Source organism: Salminus brasiliensis, chromosome 8 (genome assembly GCF_030463535.1).
Source record: "Salminus brasiliensis chromosome 8, fSalBra1.hap2, whole genome shotgun sequence".
NCBI lineage: Eukaryota > Metazoa > Chordata > Actinopteri > Characiformes > Bryconidae > Salminus > Salminus brasiliensis.
In genome coordinates, this window is record NC_132885.1 from 6,281,087 (window position 1) to 6,304,514 (window position 23,428).

At 43.9% G+C, this 23,428-nt stretch overlaps 1 protein-coding gene across 3 annotated transcripts in view; it reads right to left on the minus strand.

Annotated features, from left to right (window-relative positions):
- The window catches only part of LOC140560842 (receptor tyrosine-protein kinase erbB-4-like), a 504,706-nt gene that overhangs the window by 479,971 nt on the left and 1,307 nt on the right, over positions 1 to 23,428 (minus strand). The window lies entirely within an intron of this gene.

Genomic DNA, 23,428 nt, shown 5'->3' on the forward strand with positions numbered 1-23,428 from the left:
AAGGAAAAGGAAAATACAATTAGCCATCAGCCATGTCTCTCCACTGCTGCGTTTTCTTCACTGGCTTCCTGTAGCTGCTGCCTGCATCAGATTTAAAACCCTGACGCTGGCCTACAAAGCCAAGAACGGACCAGCCCCTCCATACTTGATGGCAATGGTCAAAAGCCGATCCACACCTAGAGCCCTTCCAGCTTCAAGTACGGCTCGGCTCGACCTGCCATCCCTCAAAATACACGGAAGACGAGCGTCCAGACTTTTTCTGTCCTGCACCAAAGTGGTGGAACGAGCTTCCCCTGGGTGTCCGAACAGCCGAGTCACTCGCTGTCTTCAAACCCAGACTGAAGACCCACCTCTTCTGAGAATACTTGGATGATTAGAGTACTATGGTCGCCTTATTGTCTTGTGTTTAGTAGAGTCTAAAGCTTAGAGGTATCTTTTGAATTATTAGTCTATTCTAACTAGCTGAGGTTTTTCTTGGGTAAATAGCAAAGCACTTTGTTAGTCGCTCTGGATAAGAGCGTCTGCTAAATGCTAAATGTAAATGTAAATGTAAATTAGAGGATTTAGTGTCTGGGAAAGCTAAATGTCTCTGGTAAAACTTACAGTCAAAAACTTCTTCAAACATTTAATGTTAACTTACCTGTATCTCTCTTCCTACCCCTGTCCATTCTCACAAAGTGAAAGACAGAATATGTATGTGTAAAGAGTGCAAGAGAGAGAGAGAGAGAAAGAGAGAGAGAGAAAGAGATACTGAGCTTCAGTTGCTGGATTTGGGTGTTGCTGAGCTGCCCCATGGCTTAGCGCTGCTGGGGAAGAGGCTGGTCCTGCCAGCAGCCCTGGGGGTGCTGAGCGTGAGTGCCCATTAGCCTGATGGGACCTGGCGGCTTGGCAAGCTAGAACTCACACACTCACACACTCGCACACAGGCAGCCTCCATCTCCCAGCCTGCTAATTAAAACCGCCACACACAGACACTCGGCCCCACCGCTGATTGGAACTTAATGAGGATGCGCTGGGTGCAGAGAGCTCAGGGCTAGGTGTTGCTCGGAGTATCAGAGAAAAGGCAATCTTGGGACAGTTATACAGTGAAATGATTAACTGCTGCATTCATAACAGCCCGGAACTCTCCGAATTTTCCAAGCTGGAACCGCCTACTTCCCGCCTCAGTGCAATCTTAACTATCTGAGGCTGGTAAAACAAACAGATACCCACAGTCAGCTAGTGCTTGCTTGGTGGCCTTGTGCGTACAGAAAACTCTCAAACAGCTCAAACAGCTTTAAACAGAATTAAAAGTATGCATTTGGTATGTGCTTCATTTACTTTAGAAGAAGAGGTTCAGCGGTTGGTAGGTCAGAGCTAACAGAGCTGAGATAGGTAGAACATTTCTTAGAAAAGAATCTTTTCAAACTGTGTTCAGACTATATAGTACTGTAAAGGGGTCCTAGCACTTGCCATCAGCAGCCAGCGTCCCAGAGAGCACAACTCCTTTAGGAGTGGGTTGATGCCATTTCCAAATCTCCCCAAATCAGTACGATGTTGGTCAGCACTGGCAACTGGTGGCTGTTGTTTAGGAGCTGGGGAGCCATGTTTACCAATGCTGCATCAGTGGCTGTTTGAAAAGAGATGGTGGCTGGCTTTACATGTGTCAGAAGAGGTGTGCATTTCTTTAGCCTTGTGTTTAGGGATTACATGAATGGGAACTGGGTAACTGGCCCTTCAAATTGGGTAGAAAATAGGGTAAAATTAGAAATATGTTACTGAAAGCCAAAAAATCATATGACTGAACCCTTTTGGTGCTAAATAGAACAATTTAAAGATCTACAAAGACCCATCTTTCATATATTTGAAGAACCATCTAACCCGGCAAAGATCTATTCAATCATTCAAATGGGCTCTTTGGCTTGTCTTTAGAAAAGAACCCTCAAAGAAGGGGTGTAGAGCAGTAGCTCTCCATGATTAGAGGTCCTGAAGACCTACAGGCATCCATGAGGGTGAAACAGGCAACCCAGTAGATCACAGTCAAGGAGTACTCATCCTAGAGTCTCTAGTATGTCAATGCTCTGAACGATTTTAGGTGTTCCCTGCCAAAAACAACACCAGATCCCAGATCATTAGGTAATTACCAAACCCTTCATGACCTCAAGTGGTAGTCTCATGACAAAGCTGGTGGGTGCAGGTGCTGCACCTCCAGAAGGCATCTCTCAGACACCTTGTCACCAAATGTTTTGGTAAAATCGGTGTCTAAAATTGATCATAAATGTATAGAAATGTGAAATTCAGCCAACAGGCTTATTTCCTTTACCACTGTGCTCAATCTCATATATACACCTCAAGGTAACTGCAGTCGTAGAAATAGTTTTCCACGTTCCGAGTGGGAATTGCCATCCGGAGAGTCGTTTGAGTGGAGTGCTGCGTCTCAGAAGTTAAACGGATCAATGATACTGGATTCGCTTCCAGCTCCAACAATTCTGAAAGCCTCAACACTACTGTACTCTGGAAATGTTGCCAGCTAAAGTGAAGTGAGTATGCACTGTAATTAGCCATAAACTCAATCCATGAGTGCTGAAATCCAGGGGGGAAACTCCTGGCAGGGTGTGTGCAAACAGAGAGAGATGCGACAGAAGGGGGAAAAAACAAACGTTGAAAAGGTTTGGAAGGTACAGTGCGAGCATTTTTCTACCATGTACGAGGAAGCAGTTCGTCAAATTAACATCAGTCCTAAGACAAAGCAATTTGCTAAAGGGAGGGCCGCTATCAGTGACAAGTTCGCACTTCCCCAATAAGCAGACTTGCCTGTTTGACAAAAGACAGTGTCTGATACAAATGTTTTATTCATGCCACTGCCTCCGCCGCCAGCGTACTCGCCTGTCAGCAGACGAAAGGGAAAGCGGAGAGAAACAGACAGTGCTCGCGCCGATCGCGCGGGAGAGACGAGAGCTCGCACTCTCAGGCTGAATCAATCCGCACTACAGTGCAGCACCAGCCAGATGCAGACAGCTGATTTCAATGCAGTGCCTTCAGTCAGCAGAGACCCCTTTCCTCTGCCAGTGCCACCTCCACTGGTTGAAAATCATCCAGGGCGGCAGGGAATTGTGGTCGGGTTGGGGCTTGCTTCTGGCTTTAATTAAGTCGCTTCAAATTAACAGGTTGCCACCTACAATTGTGCCAGTGCCAGAACATTAGCCTCCAGTCTTTAGCTCATACACTGTGAGCCAACCACTGCAACAAAGAAGCAAGATAATGGTTGGAAAAGGACAAAGGTGAAACTGGGTAGACTCTATAGCTACAAAGCCTAGGCTGAAGCCGAGGTAGGGCGTGTCCTTGGTAGGACTGTCCTATGAAAACTCTTTCTTAGTAGCTAATTTGTCACACATATGGAATTAACCAGGCAGTGTGGTGACAAAACCGGTAAGCGCCGCCCCCTACAATTGCGAAAACTAACACCGTAAACAAACTCCGCTCTGAAGGCTTAGCTTTCCGTCATTTTCATGGGGCGTTTTTCCTTTTTTCCATGTTCTGTGCAAGTAACTGGGGCCGGGAAGGATACATCAGTTTCAGTTGCGTCCTCCGAATCGCTCTAAACGTAGGCTGTATTTCTGGCTTCACTTTGGAACACTCCTATTTCATAGCGGCCGAGAAATACAACCTACCTCAGATGCAGCTTAGGCTTTGGAACGCAGCTTATATCAGGGGTGGACAACTAAGGTCCTGGAAGACCTGGGACGGATTCCTTCAATCAAAAACTGTGCGTTAGTCTACATAATCATATACATTTATGCACATGTTTTTTTTTGTGGGACAAAATTAAATGTCCACTGGTGTGACACTTGCACTGGCACACCAGAGGACAAGGATGCCACACAAGAGGACAAAGTATCCTAAAAAGTTTGACAGTTTTTGGAACGCAGTTTATATCAGGAGGACAACTACAACTGCGTATTTTAATTCACATATGCTTAGTTGTCCTTTGGGGTGACACCTCTAAATTAAATTTTTTTAAATCAAAAACTGTACGTTATAGAAAATTATGCAATTGACACTTGCACTGGCACACCAGAGGACACGGATGCCACACAAGAGGACAAAGTGTCCTAAAAAGTTTGACATTTGACCGGTCATAAAGTATGATGAAAAGTATAAAATGTGCTACATAGGTCTCCAGGAATGAAGGTCAGAACCGCTAACTTCAACTGTAAGCTGATATGGGCAGGTGTTAGCTTCCCAATCTAGGAATATCCTTGGAATCTCAATTCTGCACAATTGCAGCAATTCTCAGCTCAATGGGTAATTCTCAGCCCAGCTGTAATCTCATGGTGAGGCAGGTTGGTGTAGTCGGGCACACCTCCAGTAGACATCGCTCAAACACCTTGCACACCAGGATGAAAGAGCAACAGAAGACCGGGCACAGATTCTGCTCTCTCTGCAGGACAATGTGGCCGAAAATGTTCCAACGTCCAGTGTTCCAGCAGTCCTAGATCAGTATTCATACAGTAACTCAGGTTAGCCAGCACATGGTGGGTGCACAGAGGAGCTACAAGGCAGAACAGAAGAGGAGCACTTTATTACCAGCTGCCGCTGCCCAGTAAAACAGAAAAACACAGTGGAAACCTGCCTTCAGATATCCAACAGCTCTGCTCTTAAACAATGAACGCTTACGGAGAGGGAAGGACATCGGAGTCTGAGCTCAGGGTCAGCTGCCAGACAGCCATGGGAGCCAACATTACATTTTCACACAGACTTCTCACACTTGACTATTTTTACTGCCTGTTGTTGGACCCACAATGCAGAACAACAATCAGCAGAAGCTTCAGCTGAGGGAGGAGGGAGAGCTGGGAAAAAAGTGTGGGCAAAAAAAGAGTGAGAGAGGTCAATAGGGGCAAGTCAGTAGAGAGGGACAGGGTAGGATTAGCAAGAAAGGAAAAAGCAATCCGCTCAGCTTTGGGAGAATTTATATTCATGAAGGTTTCACGTTTCCCTGAACATACACACTGTGCATTCATAAAAACTTCACCCCCAAGTCTCTCTTTCACTTCAACTCAAACCTAACCCTTAGCCCTGGTCCCTGGGATCTTAGGATCGGGGGCCGAGTCTTCAAATTATTTTGAAAAACTACCCTGCACTGAGGTCACCTGTGAGAAAACACTCGGACAAGGTAAGATGTGCCGATAGCACACTTGTCCAGTCCCTGTAGAGAAGTACTGTGGAGCTGAGGTGTTCTCTGGAATGATGGATGGTGGTGCTCCATCCTATACTTTTGGGATGAGTTGGGGAGTTGAGGATGATGAGGTGAGGTGGAGATCATCCAGCATCCTGACATCACTAACAAATGCTCTTGTTGCTAAATGCAATCAGATCCTCACAGCAATGCTCATCCAAAATCTAGTAGAAAACCTTCTTCCCTGGACAGTAGAGACAGCTACTCCAACAAAAGCAGGATGAGCTGTGTGTGTGAGTGTGTGAGTGTGCATTTGCACATCAGTGTCAGCAATAGGTACAACTTAATATAGCTGAATGCATTTATTGGAAGGGGTGTCCACAAACATTGGGCATGTATGCAGTGAATGCGACAACTTGTCAGTGCCTAAAGCACAGGGAGTTACACCTGAACCCCACCAACCCACCCACCCAATCAAACTCTACCCCTATCAAACCACACCCCATTAAACTCCACCCACTCCTTATCAACCCGTTATAAATAAGAGTGTAAATATCCACTGATAGTATTTACACTGTCTTATTTTATTTATTTAACCGTATTTGATTAGTATTATCAGTTTAATTAGTATTGTCATCATTAGGACTGTAATTAATGAATAATTGCTAATATTTTGCAATGTATGTTCAGCTTTAATGTTTGTGTGCTTTGGCAACAATGTTGTTGAAACAGTCATGGCAAAAAAAGAATTCGAAATTTCAGAGAGAGAGAAAGAGAGAGAGAGAGAGAGAGAGAGAGAGAGAGAGAGACAGACAGACAGACAGACAGATAGAGAGAGAGACATAAAAAGAAAGGGAGGGGGTAAGGAAGTTAGGCCAAAACAAAGAGAGAGAAAGAGAAGAGAGAGAGAGAGAGAGAGAGAGAGAGAGAGAGAGAGAGAGAGAGAGAGAGAGAGACAGACAGACAGACAGACAGAGAGACAGACAGAGAGAGAGACATAAAAAGAAAGGGAGGGGGTAAGGAAGTTAGGCCAAAACAAATAGAGGGAGGGAGAGAGAGAGAGAGAGAGAGAGAGAGAGAGAGAGAGAGAGAGAGAGAGAGAGAGAAAGAAAGGGAGGGGGTAAGGAAGTTAGGCCAAAACAAAGAGAGGGAGAGAGGGAGAGAGAGAGAGAGACATAAAATGAAAGGGAGGGGTTAAGGAAGACAGAGAGAGAGAGAAAAGCAAAGAGAGATATGCCAGTAAGAGAAGAAAGAGACATGGGATAAATAGAGAGAGAGAGAGAGAGAGAGAGGCAGGAGGACAGCAGAGTGAGGGAGAAGAAAGTGAGATGAGAAAGCCTGCTGCAACATGAGGGGCGGTGAGTATATACACACACCGCCATAACATTAGTACCACTGACAAGTGAAGTGAAAAACACTGATTGTCTTCATCTGCAGTGGCATCTGTGAGGGGGCGGATATAGCATAAGAGTCTGAACCACTTTGACAAGAGCCAGACTGTGATGGCTAGACGACAGGAGGGTCAGAACATCTCCAATGCATCAGGCAGGTCTTGTGGGGTGTTCCTGGTATGCAGTGGTCAGTACCTAATAAAAGTGCTCCAAAAAAGGAAAACTGGTGAACCGGCAAAACAGGCCCATCAATGCTCATGGAGGCCCCACCTCACAACTTGCAGCATCTGCTGCTAACGGCTAGTGAGGTCTTGTGGAGTCTATTGGTCAAACGGTCAGACCTGTTGTGGCAGCACAAGGGAAACTTATTCAAGTGGTACTAATGTTATGGCTGATCAGTGATATATGTTTATATTGATATATGTGTGTGTGTGTGTGTGTGTGTGTGTGTGTGTGTGTGTGTGTGTGTCTGTGTGCAAAAAAAACTTTTTGTGGTAGTAAATTGAGGCTCCAGCAGATGGCGCTGCATGAGGAGGATGGGGCTATAAATACATGCGGGTGTGTGGCGGGAATTCATAGATTGAGAAGAGGGGGTCCAGTGCAGTGAGGGTCTCGTTCATTGAATGTGTGGAAAATGGGCCAGTTAATGATTGCACTTGCACGTGCCAATGGCCGTAGTGTGAAGGAGGCGGGTGGAGCACACCCTGCAGGTATTTATAGCCTGATTGTCCTTGTGCAGCGCCATCTGCAGGAGCCTGGAGTCACTACCACCAGAGATGGACAGTAAGAGAGTGTGGAAAAAGGGAGGATAGAGTTGGCGTATGCGTCCACTCCTTCAAACAGAGTGACGGTTGACCTCAAAAAGACTGAATATACACAGGGGGTCAGCAGATTTATGGGTGACACACACACACTCTCTTTCTCTTACTCTCACTCACACACACACACACACACACACACACACACACACGTACACACACTATCACAAATAAAATCACACTCCAGTGTAAAAACAAGCAGCGTGTTAACAAGCGACAGGGAGAAAATTGGAAAATGTCAAACAAGGTGGAGCAGATGAATGAATTTCTCCAAGTGTGTGTGTGAGTGTGTGAGGTTGAGGCCAAGAATGAGTGTCTCCCTCATACACACACACACACACACACACACACACACACAACCATATGCACGCACACACACACACAAGGACTGCACAAGAACTCAGGCAGACAGAGATAACGAGATGGAGCTGGACGGACGTCTCGGTGAGCAGCAGCCCTTAAAACACTATTGCAGCAGCAGCAGGACAACAAAGAGCGAGAGACACAGTGAGAGAGAGGGGAATAGAAGAGACAGAGAGAGAGAGAGAGAGAGAAGGAGGCTTGGGGGAGGGGGTGGGGAGTGATAGAGAGAGTGTTACAGAGTAAGTGGGAGATATGAGAATGACAGAGACAGCGAGAACTTGTGCATGAAGAGAGAGGGTGCAAGCAGGGAGAGTGACAGCAGGAAACATAGAGAGAGCCGAAGACTGGGCGAGCAAGCATGACAGAGTGAAGGGACGTCGAGAGGAGAGAGAGGGAGATGGAGGCAGTGTTGGTGTCGGGGACTGGCTGTCCTGTGGCAGGCTGGAATAAAGTGTCCGTGTGTGAGGGCTGAAGGCTCCCGGGGCTGTAGCTGATTAATTGAGCTGTCCGGCCCCTCTGATAGCGGCTACTTTACCCAGACCTCCTGGGAAACTCACCCACGTCCCTCCTCTCCACCCCCCGCCCCCTCCGCCCCCATCCATAAAGAAACACACTCCTGCCTGCTGGTCCTTCTGGCTAAAATTAGAGACTTCCTCTCCCTTTCTCACTCTTGCTTATTATACCTCTCTCTCTCTTTCTTCTCTCTCTCCATCATTCTCTCTCTCTCTCTCCCACACTCACTCATTCTCTTTCTCTCTCGCTCACTCATTCTCTTTCTCTCACACACTGTCTCTCTCTCCCAGTCTCTTTCTCGCCTCTTTTTCTCTCGCTCGTTCTCCTTTTTACTCTCCCAGTCACACATGCATGCTCAGCCTCTCTCTCTCCCTCACTTATTCTCTTTCTCTCACACACTGCCTCTCTCTCTCTCTCTCTCTCTCTCTCTCTCTCTCTCTCTCTCTCTCTCTCTCTCACAATTTTCTCGCTCATTTTTGTTCTCTCTCGCTTTCTATTATTCTCTCTCTCACTCACTCATTCTCTTTCTCTCTCACATTGTCTCTCTCTCCAAAACTCACTCACGCGCATTCTCCTTATCTCTCGCATACTCTCTCTCTCTCACTCACTCACTCACTCATTCTCTCTCTATCTCTCTGTCTCTCTCGCTCTCATTCTTTCTCACGCTCAATTATTGTCTTTCTCTCCCACATTCTGTTTCTGTCTCTCTCACTCATTCTCTCTCTCTATGGCTCTCTATCATTCTCTCTCTCATTCACTCCTCCCAAGGCTCTCTCTCTCTCTCTCGCTTGCTCGCTCTCTTTCACTCTCCTGGTCACATATGCATGCTCAGCTTCTCTCTCTCTCTTTCTATCTCTTCCTCTGTCTCTCTAATATTCTTTCTCTCTTGCACACTCTTTTTTTCAGTCCCCTGCTAACGTGTGCTAGCTCAGCCTCTCTCTCTCTCTCTCTCTCTCTCTCTCTCTCTCTCTCTCTCTCTCTCTCTCTCTCTCTCTCTCTCTCTCTCTCTCTCACACACACACACACACACACACACACACACACACATACATCAGCATCAGCTTCACCTTGCCGGGGGACTTTAATGATCGGCATCAGGACAGACAAACAGCAGGCACCTCAGCACGAAACACCTCTGTTTCCCATGCCTCCATCACTCACAACCTGTGGATGTGTGTATGTGTGTGTGTGTATGTGTGTGTGTGTGTGTGTGTGTATGGTTCACACTAGAATCTATACAGCGGGTCAGCAGTGGCAGGCTAAGATGAAGCACTACTGTCGGAGGTAAACGGCCACAGAAGGCAAAATGCTGCAGTGTTGACTTTGAGGGAAGCAGGGCTTCTCAGTCGGAACTGGACGGGCCGGTCTATCGCCCCAGCGAGAGCACGTTCCCGCCCTGATTTCCCGCCCACTCTTTCGGGAGATTGTGGCTGCCAGTTTCTGATAGCGGGTTTTGGAGTCTGGCACTGGGGCAGGAGCTGAGTATGAGGAATACAGTTTGATTGACTTACATGATCTAAATATCTGTCTCTCCTCAGGACAAAATACAAGAAACGCCTTGTGGCCAGTTGGCCAAGGTCAACCGTCCTCTCCCGTGTTCTTACTTTCACTCAGTTTTGTGTCATTTACCAGGCAGTATTCCTGCCCTGCTGCAAGGTTACTACTGGCCAGGGGAGAATGGAAACAGGAGAAAGAGAGAGAGAGAGAGAGAGAGAGAGAGAGAGAGAGAGAGAGAGAGAGAGAGAGAGAGATTTGCCAGGACTTCCACTCTGTCTTAACCAGGGACCAAATGTGAGTTGCTCAGTTAGGGCATGTAGGCTACCGATTCCCAAAAATTGAAATCTGACATTTTCCAAATTCCGATTTGCGCCACTTTTATACGTGGTATTGGAATCTGATACATATCTCATACACAGCAATGTGACTCAGAACAGCCGGATTGGAATTCACACAAATCTAACATCAATCCAACATGACATTCCTAAAGCACAGAAATTCCTAACGAACTGGCCGAACGCAGCCACAGGAGGGCGCTGCTGCAGCATCAAAGGACAATAAAACGCTTTTTATAAACAAAATTCAAAGAAACCAAGGATGCAAACCAAATAAGTGGGCGGGGTCAACTTATGTACCCTATTTACAGCAAGCTTGAACGCATTCTCAGTGATCAGCCCAGAGGTCAGCCACTGAAACTCCTGAAAAGCTCCTGAGATGCTGGTGAAGATGACACCAAAACCGAAACTCGCATGCGCTTCAGTTTAGGAGTGTGAACTGTTCAGACTAAACAGCCTCAAAAAACTCACATTGGATTTAGTGAGAAAATCAGATCTGGGCCACTTCCTCTCAACCTCTCAACTGTCTCCAGCAAGCTCGTTTATACTGATATGCTCTCATTTAAGCCAGAACTCTAAAGAGACCCTGTTGACAGGTCCACAGGTTCACTTTTTCTTGTGTTAGTGAGGTCAGGATGTTGGATGATCACCACCCCACCTCCTCCCGATCTCCACATCTCATCTCAAAAGTATTGAATGGAGCACCATCCATCACTCCAGAGAACACAGTAGTTCCACTGCTCCACAGCTCAATGCTGGGGGGCTTTATACCCATTAGGCAGACTGGAGCCAATAGGTTCATGTTTATGCGCTTTAGAGAGTCCTATTCTCTTGGCAGTACCTCTCTACAGGGACTAGACAAGCTATGTGTGCATCTGCACATCTGTGTCAGAATGGGTACAACTTAAAATCACTGAATGCATTCATTACAAGGGGTGTCCACAAGTATTTGGACATATAGTGTAGCCAGCACCCGACCGAGCAGTTAACAACTAGATACCATCAAATGCACTAGCGCTAGCTTGATCTAACACTAGCTAGCCATTTACTGCTCTGATGGCTGATGGTGACTGGCAGACGGCATGCTAAGCTTCTCAACTCCAGGTGGTCCTAACTCCCTAGTCAATGGGTGGGAGTTACAGCCACGCTACATCTGCCTTCCCTTTCACAACCTGAACTTGAACTTACTCAAGTTGTTGCAAATGTGAGTAATCAGCATTCAGGTACTGACACCTTAAACGGTACCCGAGTGCACTTCCCTAGTAGTTACTAAACAATAGGCCTTAGGATTAGTAACTGAATATGGCAGGAGTTTAAGGTGTTACAAGAATAAAACACACCCATGAGATACAACACCATGTTCTGCATTGCTCTGAAACAAACACTTAAACACACTATATGGACAAAAGTATTGGGACACCTACCTTGTGCACCTACAGAAGCTTTTCCAACATCCCATTCAAATCCATATGCATTAATATGGATGCGGTCCCCCTTTGCTTTGCAGCTCCAGCAGCAGCAGGTCTGGAGCTTTGCTGCAGTTACTGAGTCAGTTGGAGACTTTTCTGCACTCTGCTCTGAGCTCAGCACTCGGCCCTGACCCCGCTCTGTAACTTTACGTGGTCTGACAGACACTCGGTGGACACTGAGCTGCTCTCTGTGAGCTGTTCCTCCTAAACTCTTCCACTGTTCAATAATAACCACTCACCACTCACAGCTGATGGAGGAAGATCTAGGAGGGAGGAAATTTCACCAGCTGACTTGTTGTTGGTGGTGCAGCGGTGTCTCCTATTACATACAGAACCACGCTGGAGTTCAGTGAGCTCTTCAGAACCTCCCATTCTTTCACTGATGTGTGTAAGAAAGGCCGTCTAGGGGATTGATTTTATACCCCTGTGGCAAATACAATGAAACCAACACCTGATTTCAGTGATTTAAAAAGGGTGTGTCCCAATACTTTTGTCCCTATAGCATACATAACATGAGATCAAATGAGAGAAGAAAGAAAAGGCCTCTCTCTGTACGAAGTGTCCACTCTGGCGCGGCCGGTATTTGACTGGTCTCCAGATATTTATTCATCTACACGCCTTATCAGGCGAGCGGGATGAATCCGGAGAGCGGCACTCCGCTCATCTCCGAGCAGTCAATATTGCTCAAAGCCCTGCTGTAATTACATGCAAATGTAGATTAGCTATGAATATTTTAAAAAGGATTACAGAAAAGAAAGCGAGAGAAACAGTGAGAAATTGCTCTTTCAGCACCCTCCCAACAAGACGGGGAAAAATAAAAAACACACACAACATGAAACGCTCCGGAGGAGGAGGGGTGGGACGGGCCTGGCTTTTATATCCCGGTTCTTCTCGCCTGTTATTATTCTTTTATTTGTTAACTCCATTATTCAGGAGCAAAGAAGAGAACGAGTGGATGAAAAAAAAAAGGAGAAAGAAGAAGAAGGAACAAAAAAAAAAAAAAAAAAAATAGAAGAAGAAGGAAAAAAGACGGAGAGTAAAACAGCTCAGTCAGTTGTCAGCGACTTCAGAGAGGAGAAGAAGAAGAAGGGGAAGAGCGGAAAATTAGGGAGACGCAATTAACCAACTTTTAATTCTGTACATTGTGGTAATGAGCGCATCTTAGTGAAGATTAGGCTGGTGGGCATTGTCATAGTAATTCCCCTCTATTGTGGCACGCACAAAGAGAGGGATGAAAGTGGCGGAATGAAAGAAGAATGCAGCCGGCGGAGAGAGACGGAGGCAGAAGCCAGAAGAGTCATAAAACTCTGTATTAGAGAAGTGACGCTGTCAATCACATGTTCTGCACTCTCTCTCTCTCTCTCTCTTTCTCTCTCTCTTTTCCTTCCTTCCCCTCACACGGAGGACAAATCCTCAGCATGGCACTCAGCGAAAGCTCCGGCGCTGTTTTTTTAATTGTAGCCTGACAAAGGCTGTCTCTAATTTGTGAGCGAGGCACAAAAGCAGCTCTCAGACATCATACTTACGGACGGCTGAGCGCCTCATGTATGTCTGAATAGCACTTTGTAAGATGAGTCACAGGCCAGCGTGCTCGGAATGACTGCGCCGCCGTCGCGCTGCTTTCTTTTTTTTCCTCCTTCTTCTTCCTCTTCTTCTTCAGCTTCTTCTTCTTCTCTTCCCTGCGGAAGGTGGGAGCGCTAGCCGAAGCCGAAACAATAGCTGACGGGTGTTCGGCGTTGATTGGCACCGAATGCTGTTTGTTGCCCGTGCGTCTGTCACTCTGTCTTCCCCTGTCAGTCAGCGTGAGGCCTGCATTATTACAAAGCATGGCTGTTTATCTCCGACGTTCCGCAGCTAACACGGGCAAAGTACTGGTAACAGGCGCCTGCGCTGGAAAAGTTTGGAGAAGCCCCAGTCGAAGGGCTTCGGAAGCGCGAACCGTGACCCGGCAATATTTCAACCGCCCGCGAGTTGTCGTCTCGTACTGTAGGGAAGCGAGTAGCTAGTATAGAGTTAGCTAACGAAAAGTAGACTGACTGTTTTAGCTTATATGGAAAAACAGAAGAACAGAGGTTTGGTTTCTGTAGACGGTTTCATGTGCGACATCTGTGACCCTACAATATCTCAACCTCCAACAAGTCATCTCGCCTTGGAGAAATTTAGAGATTAGGTACTGTAGCGAAGCGAGTAGCTAGAGTATCATTAGATAATGAAAACTAGGCTCACTGTTTTAGCAAATGTGGAAAAACAGAGGTTTGGTTTCCATTGACTTTTTTAAGTGTGTGAACCATGTCCCTGCAATACTTTGACCTTCAACAAGTCGTCTCACATCCAAATAGATTTGTGATTAGGTACTGTAGTAAAGCGAGTAGCGAATATAGCATTAGCTAACGAAAAGTACTGTTAAGTAATACAGCTAGCTCTGTTAGCTCAGAGATAACTGGTGTGATTTAGGGTTTGGTTTCAGTCAATCGATTATATCAGAAATTGAGAAATCTCCAGACTAATATTACAAATACTTTATATATAATAATATATATATATATATATATATATATATATATATATATATATATATAAAATACTTTGCTTAAAAAGACGCCTTTAAAAACATAAATAAAGAAAAAAAACTGAGACTCCTAAACAAAGCCGAGTAGCCTATTAGCATGTTAGCTGACTGCAGAGCGCTTCAATTTTAACCTAGCTAACAAAAAGCTTTTCCCTCATATAATCGCCGTCCAATGAAACACGTTTCAAAAAATGGTGACTTTACAGGAGAATGCAAAAATGGTCTTAACTCTGAACGGAATTAAAATGTAAAAGAAGAGTTTATTCCAAGTAATTTAGAGCATTTCTATTGGGCTATTTATCCAAAATTAGATGTGTTTCGTTGGACAACAGCAATAACTGCTACAGCAAACTGTGAGTGTTGCTTCATACTCTTGCTGGTGTGGGTTTAATGATTTTCAGTGATGCACACAAAAGCAATTTCAGTGTTATTCAGTGCGCCCTCTTGTGGAGAATGATCAAACTGCCAAACTGCCAGACACACCTTTATAGAGCCTCATGAAAAAGCAGTTTATCATTCAAACAGACTAGAAGAAAAATGCCTTTTGCACCTCATGATGAGATTTTCTGGCTGCTAGAAAAAAGCCATAAGCATAATTACTAAGCGCCCCCTTTTTACCAGAGGTTCTGTACCTCTACTCCTATGGTCATACTCTAGGATGCTCTGCACGATAAACAGCTTTGCTGCTCTTAATGAACATGAACCTATTCTGATGAAGGATCCTAGACAAGCATTCCCTTTTCTTTCCTTTGCAATGGAAGCTAGACATGGCCTTCAGACTGAACTGAATATGAGATGATCCTCAGTAAGCACTTTTACTCCACAACCCTGGATACACATGGCCACTTGTTTTTCTGACCTTCATGCTTCCCCCAGGCTAAGCTCAGAGAGCCAGCGAAATCAGATTTTCTCCATGAACATATGGATTACATATGTGATCTTCTCCTCAGTCGAAAGTTCTCTATCTGTGCATAATAAGCTCACGTCCTTTAAGCTCACATAATCAGTACATAGAAATGAAACTAGTGCAGAATGCAAGTGGAAAACAAGGCGAGTGCACATGACTAGCGTACACAACAGAACGCAACAAGGGCTGCGAAATGTCTCGCTTCTCCCACAACCACACATACATGCACCCAGGCTGTGGGGCAGCTCAGACATCCTTGGTTTTCAGGCCCTGTTAAGACATTTCACACTTAGCGTTAGCTTTAGCTGCAACACAATGCCAGTCAGTACCTCCTGATAAACAGCCATGTAATTGAAATCGCCACAGAGGGCAAAGAGATGGGTGAGAAAAGGCAGAAGAAGAAAGATGCAACAAGGGGTGATGAAAAGGCTGAGGCAGGCCCGGCAGTCAGGGTCTTAACACTGGAAAATTCAGAGATCAAACTGTACTGTGCTCTGGGACAACTGGAAGCTAAGGACTGTGGTCACCTCGAGGTCTGTTAGCGGATTAGCTGCATTAGTAAGCCCATCATTTATAGCCTGTACAGAGGGTAGTGGAAAGGACTCAAGTAACTGTACTTTGATCCTGGAAGATTTGTACTTTACTTGAGTTACATTACGACTCAATATTTGTACTTCTATTGATTTCTTACTTAATTCATATGTTCACATACTACACATCTCAAAGACCAATCATACCACGTTCATATCAGCATATCGATGAATGTATAGATAGATAGATAGATAGATAGATAGAGACAGACAGACAGACAGACAGATAGACAGAGAGACAGACATAGATAGATAGATAGATAGATACAGACAGACAGACAGACAGACAGATAGATACAAACAGACAGATAGACAGATAGATAGATAGATAGATAGATAGATAGATAGATAGACAAATAGAAAGATAGAGACAGACAGACAGACAGACAGACAGATAGATAGATAGATAGATAGATAGATAGATAGATAGATAGATAGATAGATACAAACAGACAGACAGATAGATAGATAGATAGATAGATAGATAGATAGATACAGACAGACAGACAGATAGGCAGAGACAGACAGACAGATAGATAGATAGATAGATAGATAGATAGATAGATAGACAAATAGATAGATAGATAGATAGACAGACAGACAGACAGACAGACAGATAGATACAGACAGACAGACAGACAGACAGACAGATAGATACAGACAGACAGACAGACAGATAGGCAGAGACAGACAGACAGATAGATAGATAGATAGATAGATAGATAGACAAATAGATAGATAGACAGACAGACAGACAGACAGACAGACAGATAGATAGATAGATAGATAGAGACAGACAGACAGACAGACAGACAGACAGATAGATAGATAGATAGATAGATAGATAGGCAGAGACAGACAGACAGACAGACAGGTATAGAGACAGACAGACAGACAGACAGACAGATAGATAGATAGATAGATAGATAGACAGACAGAGAGACAGAGAGACAGAGAGCCTTCGTGAAAACATCCAGAGAGAATGAGAGGAGAGAGAGTGAAAACTTAGAGAGAGAGAAAGAGGACAGAGAGAGCATCAGCAACAGCGAGAGAGAAGAGAGCATCAGAGTGAGAGTGTAAAAAATAGAGAGGGAGAAGAGAGGGAGAAGAGAGAGAGCATGAGAGAGGGAGAGAGAGAGAGAGCTCCAGCTGGAGTGAGCCACTCGGAGCGGAGCAGAGAGCATGGCACTGCTCAGGAACCCGCCTTCGCTTGGCAGCGGCGCCGGGCCAGCATGAATCAAAGAGCGCTTTTCTTCCCATTGAGCCGCACAGGCACAGGGGTCAGCCTGCCTTTCATGGGCCACGCTGGAGAAAAATGAATAAGCGGGCTTTGTGAGACGATGGCTTATTGCTGTGTGGGCAGGCGCATGTAACACCATCTCCTCGAGCTTTTGATGGAATAAAGACGAGCGAGAGAGGGAGCCAGAAGAGCAGAGACGTTTCCCTTTCTTTGCAGGCCTGCCGTCTGAGCCGTGCCGCGTAAACATTTGGATGGACTGTGAACCCGGGATGAGAATGCATGCGGGAAAAAAAAAAATAAATAAGCATGACACTGGAAGCGTGGAAGTGTCATCCAATGTAGCCCATGCCCCGTATTCTCTCAAAAAAAGGAAAGATGATGCAGAAGAAGATTTAGAAGTCCCTCGAGAACCAATCAGAACCATATACGCAAGCCAAGAACCCATCAGGAACCTCTAAAACCTTTAAAAGACCATCTTTATATTGTTCATTGATAAATGGCTCTTACATCAGGGCACTTTTCCAGTATGTTTTAATTAGGTCTGACATGCACAGCCTAATTTCCATACTGTTTCTATTTTTAGCTTGTATCTTAAATTATGCTCATGCATGTGTAGTAATAAGCATACTGTACTGTATGTTTACAGAAATGCAGTACATGGGTGTAGGTTACATCGACTTTAGCATGTTGTGACAAAACTCTGAACCCAATTCCTAAAACATTGACACTATCCTGCAAACACCTTGTATCTAATTTTTTGTTATTTTTCACTTTTTGACATAATGCGAGAGCCAACTGCATTAAACTTGTATGAAAATAGCCAAACAAGCCACAAAAAACACATAATATTTTTATAATATTATATAAAATTATATTAGTTGCTAAATAATATTTTTTAAATATTGTTTTTTTATTTAATACAAGCAACCAACACATTTCTGTGTTCATAGTTTTTTCTATGCCCAACCATGTAAAAACAAAAGCTGAAAGTAGAGCTAGTTTAAACCCTTTTTTTCACTTTTTGACACAATATGAATCTGTCAGTTGATCTTTCATGATGAACGGACCAATAGAAACGCTCCAGAATGACGGGTCAAGGAAAGACAGTAAAGCCGGAATATGGTCATTAAATCCAGGGAAAACATCCAATTTTCTATTAGGATAAGAATCTACGGCAGGTCCTTGGCTTCTCGCTATTTAATTGGACATTTTGGAGCAGTGGTTCTCAGTCAAGCTGGTCCTCAGCATCCGTGAAATGTTCTTTCAGGCAGAGACTCTTAAACTGCTCCTTATCATCTACAAATGTTCCCTAAGGCAGTGATTCTCAAACCAGTCCTCATCATTCATGAAATGTAGGGTTGGGTGGTATCCACATTTTTCACAATGCCATACCAGTATGCTGTATTACAGAGGGCGGCTCAATTTTAAATCAATCATTCAATGTACAGTGAATGTAAAATAAGAGTTTATTCTGCATAAATCGGAGCATTTCTATTGGTCCATTCATCCAGAATTGTTGAAAGATTAGATTAGAAATCTAAAAACGAGCAAAAATGTAGACGTTTTTCACTGAACAACATCAAAATGTTAAACAGCTTGCAATCAAGAGAGAGAAGATGGTTAGCATTAGCATTAGCTCATTTAGCAGTCTGCTCACCACAGAACAAATTCAAGTCTGGCTGGCAGAAAGCTCACTTATATGAGTGTGACTCAGATCGAGAGGCTGCTGTTAAAATGAGATTGGATGGTTTTGGATTTGTAGCCACTCGCTAAGGTACGTTAAGCTTTGCTTAACTAGCTCGGCTACAGCTCCACTGAGTATTAGACAGCCCACTTCAGCAGCTGCTCATTATCCATGAAATGTTACTTAACCAGAGGTTCTCAAACGTGCCCTCATCATCCTCCATGACATTCTTTAAATCAGAGGTCCTCAAACTTGCCCTCATCCTCCATTAAAGGTTCTTTAAATCAGAGGTCCTCAAACGTGCCCTTCTCATCATCAATGAAATGTTCTTTAAATCAGAGGTCCTCAAACGTGCCCACCTCATCCTCCATGAAATGTTCTTTAAAACAGAGACATAGGTTCTCAAACTTGCCCTCATCATCCTCCATGAAATGTTCTTTAAGGCAGAGGTTCTCAAACTTGTCCTCATCCTCCATGAAATGTTCTTTAACCAGAGGTTCTCAAACTTACCTCATCATCAATTAAATGTTCCTTAACCAGAGGTTCTCAAACTTGCCCTCATCATCCTCCATGAAATGTTCTTTAAAGCAGAGGTTCTCAAACTTGCCCTCGTCCTCCTTTAAATGTTCTTTAAAGCAGAGGTTCTCAAACTTGCCTCATCATCAATGAAATGTTCCTCAACCAAAGGTTCTCAAACTTGCCCTCATCATCCTCCATGAAATGTTCTTTAAAGCAGAGGTTCTCAAACTTGCCTCATCATCAATGAAATGTTCCTTAACCAGAGGTTCTCAAACTTGTCCTCATCCTCCATGACATTCTTTAAAGCAGAGGTTCTCAAACTTGCCCTCCTCATTACCCATGAAATGTTCTTTAAGGCAGATGTTCTCAAACTTGGCCTCATCATCCATGACATTCTTTAAAGCAAGTGATTTGTGCAGAACCTTTACAAACTTTAAACTCCCAAAAACTTCCACATTATGTAGATCTTTTTTACCCATTAGATGTTCATACATTCAAGCCGAGGAACGATTACTTTCAAGATGAAGAACTAAGCAATTCTTTAGGATTCTGAAGTTCGGCGGTGTGTCAAAGTACTCTGAGAGATGATGATGGAGCCTTCATGTATCAAAAGCACATTTGAAACCTGAGAGGGAGGTCCATCCTTCCATACAAAGACACAGGGAGAGGGAAAAGGGCCTTTTAAGTAACTCAACCACGGCCGGAGTTTCCAAACATATTCACACACAAAACTCAGAACAGTGGTGGATGGTGCAGTGATTTGGGCGATCACACACGTGATGTAAGTCACTGGCTTTGCAGTCGCCGCAGGCTTTCAGCTTCAGAACTATGGCAAAAGATTTTTTTAAAATCAGACTAACAGACAGTTTAATCACCGAACGATTCATTTCCATCACCAAACGACTCTCTCTCTCTCTACTCACTGACGGGACTTAATCCGCGCTTAAGCCGATTAACACACTGATATTTGTGTTCACCGCTTTTCCAGCGGAGCTCCTAAATGTCACGGAGAGCGACTGATTTAAATTCACGGCTCCGCTCGGCCCGACTGGAAAGATAACATCATCTTTTCTGCTTAGCCGATATAGATTACTAATCCAAATTACAGCCACGCTGCCTGCTCTCTCTCACACAGGCAATTAGCTGTGGCTTTGCTTCGTGGGTGAGAGGAAAAAAAAAAAAAGAGCTACAGATCAGACCTTTGAGCCTTCATCATTTCCCTCATCATCAATATATCCAGCCTATTATCGCCCCAGGCCTGGCCAAAGATCTACCTGAGAGAAAGCTGAGGAAATAAATGAGGAAACTCAGTGGATAAGGGAGGTGATTCATAACTCCGAGCCCACTGTCGCTTCAGTGCTGGGGAAACATCTCCATCACCTTCAGCCCTGCTTTATCTGCTTCAAACGCACGAGGCAAACTCAGTAATGACCTCCGCTCCAGCTCCTCCAGTCTGTAGAGCTTCCGACTTAGACTCGGTCACACCAGTGAGCCTAAAACATCACCGTCTCTGCACATCTGCTCCTGTGATTTCCTTTGATGTCATCCCATCGTTCCCTGCTCTCTTTGAAATATAGGTCTGCATCTTACAGATGTTTCGATTTGACTGCTATTGTAGGCTGATAGCTCCAGACAAGCAGCAGCTTTGGGTGAAGCTGGACTGCTGCATTTTAGTCACCTTGCTGCCTTGGAAACCCAGCAGAAACTCAGCAGTCTAACAGTCATGCAGAGGGTTGCCAGTTCGAATCCCGAGCCATGCCGCTTTGCCATCAGCAGCCGGAGTCAGAGAGAGCACAGTTGGCCGGGTGGGCAGATGGCGTTCTCATCACTCTTAAACATCTGTTCGCTGGTGTGGTGGAGCTGGGGACCCACCGCTGTCCACCTCACCGCATTGGCTGGCTTAGCATGTAGTGGATGAGGAGGATACGTGTATTAAGTCCTTACCCTCCTAGTGTCAGGAGCACTGCTATTGCTAGGGAGCGCTACGAACATGTGGGTTAATTGCCAGTTCCAACTTGGTAGAAAAAAGTTATATTCACTGCAATGCTGGTCCCAGTTTCTAAATGTATATTTAATTCATATTTAAAAGACACCAGATACCAGTATCAGCTCTCCCATATTCCCATAGCTGTGCACTAGGGTTGCAACGGTATGAGATTCTCACTGTATGATAACTGTCCCTGAACAGATCACGGGTTTACAGTGTCACGGTACACAGTATTTCACCATTCTTCCACTTCTTGTTCTTATTATTTAAAGACGTGGCAAGAACAGGCAGGTCTTTCAGCTGAAGGTTGGCTTCTCACTATTTCATTTTGGAAGAGTGGTCCTCAACATCTGTGAAAAGGCTCCTTAACCGGTCCTCATCTTATACAGATACAAGTCTTCCACTCCTGCTTTGTCTTCCTCTTCCTTCTCTATTATTAATATTATTATTCACAGACTATTGAAGGAATGAAAACTTTTGGGGGGTTTTCTAAAATATTTCTAAATAAATATGTATGTAAATGTCCCATTTTTTCCAAATGTCCCATTTTTTAATGTAAGTAAATAATAACAAATAAATGTATTAGACATTAATGAAAAAGTTTGAGAAATTAATAAGAAAGCTGTTTTTGAGGTGAAGCATTTTTCTCAGCTAATTATTTTGATTATGAATAAATCTGTTGATTATTTTTTTCATGTATTGGTTGATTATTTGTTTTTTAAAACATTTTTTAAAAAATAGTGTGAAATTGGTGAGAATCTCTGATTCATTTTTAATTTTTATGTGTTAAGCACATGTACACGTTTCATGTCATCTTCTTATGTGCAAAAAGAGCTTCTTTAAAGAACCACCCATCCAAAGAAGTGCTTCTTCTATGCTCCACTCCAAAGAACTCTATAAACTCTGTATGGAAGAACCAACAACAAGGGCAACTTCACTGCACTCAGGACAGACTGTCTTAATTACAGCGCAGAACCGAAGTCTGAGCCGTTCTGTGTTCCTGTTAAAATGATATAATAACACAAGAAGGAAAGTGCTGTTATTAACACATCAGTAGATTCAGTGAGCAGATTCAAACCAGAGCAGATCCCAGCGGCTGAGTGGAGGACTGCACTCAACAGGACCTGTATAGTACAACGTCCTTTACAAGCAAAAGCCCTCAATATACTAGTTCCCTTCTGGTGCTGTCACTTAAAAACCTTGCCTCCCCTAAATGGCAACTTTCCAGGAGGAGGGAAAATGAGCTTCAATGTAAAAAGATTTCATCCTAAGTCATTTTGGAGCATTTCTGTTGGTCGATGTGTCGTGAAATTCTGACAGAATGTAAATAACAACCGGCAGATTTACACGTGGGAAAGAGCTGAAATGGAGATACAGGGTTTTTGCATTACAGTGACACACCACTTGTCCCAGAATCCCAAAATGGGAACATGTGAGATTTGAGGGGTTTGAGTGCGTAGGTGGGAAACGCTGCAATAATACAGATGTTGCTGTTAATGTTAATAAGACCTTGTCTTTCTGTGTAACGTTCAATGAACTGCTCACGTTTATTAAAAAGTCAGAATATCAATAGAAGAGTGCTGTTAGGAGCCGCATGCTGAGCAGGACGGTTATTATAACAGATCTCTTGCTTTTATTACTCACTCCCTCTCTCTCTCTCTCTCTCTCTCTCTCTCTCTCTCCCTCTCTCTCTCCCTCTCCCTCTCACTGAGTCCAGGATTCAGACAGCACCTCCGGTCCTTACCACCACCATGTGGAGATTTAGACCATGAGTCTGTTTAAAAACAATGCTGAAACAATCCCTGTCCATATGGCATCGATGGAAAATGGAGCAAGATACTGAATCACATTCGTTTCTCGAGACTAGGACCCACGTATGGGGCGGAGAGAAACCGAGAGTGTCGCCCAGGTTGTTCTAATTTCGGAAGATACAACAGAACTGTCCTTCATTATCTGCAGAAGTGAGTTACAGCACTGAGAGCTGATGAGTCTGCCAGCAAGAAGAGAGTCGTTACACAAACACAGAAATAATCAAATAGGATGTAATTAAACGTAACAAACATGCAGGACATGAGTGTAAAAAGTGTAAATGTAAATATTTGCAGCAATAATCGAAGGAGTAAATAACGAAAGTGCCATAAAACAGTAATAAATAAATAAAAATACATATATATATAAATATATATAAATATATAACAAGACATTGACATTTAAAACACAAAAATAACAATACCACATTATTAAAATATAAATATGTATAAATAATATAAATAATATTACTAAAGAAAAACATTATTATATAAAAATAAATATATAAACAAACTATATATACATCAACTACTTAAAATGTAGCTCATATCACCAATTTTAACCTTAGGGCTTATTCATGGT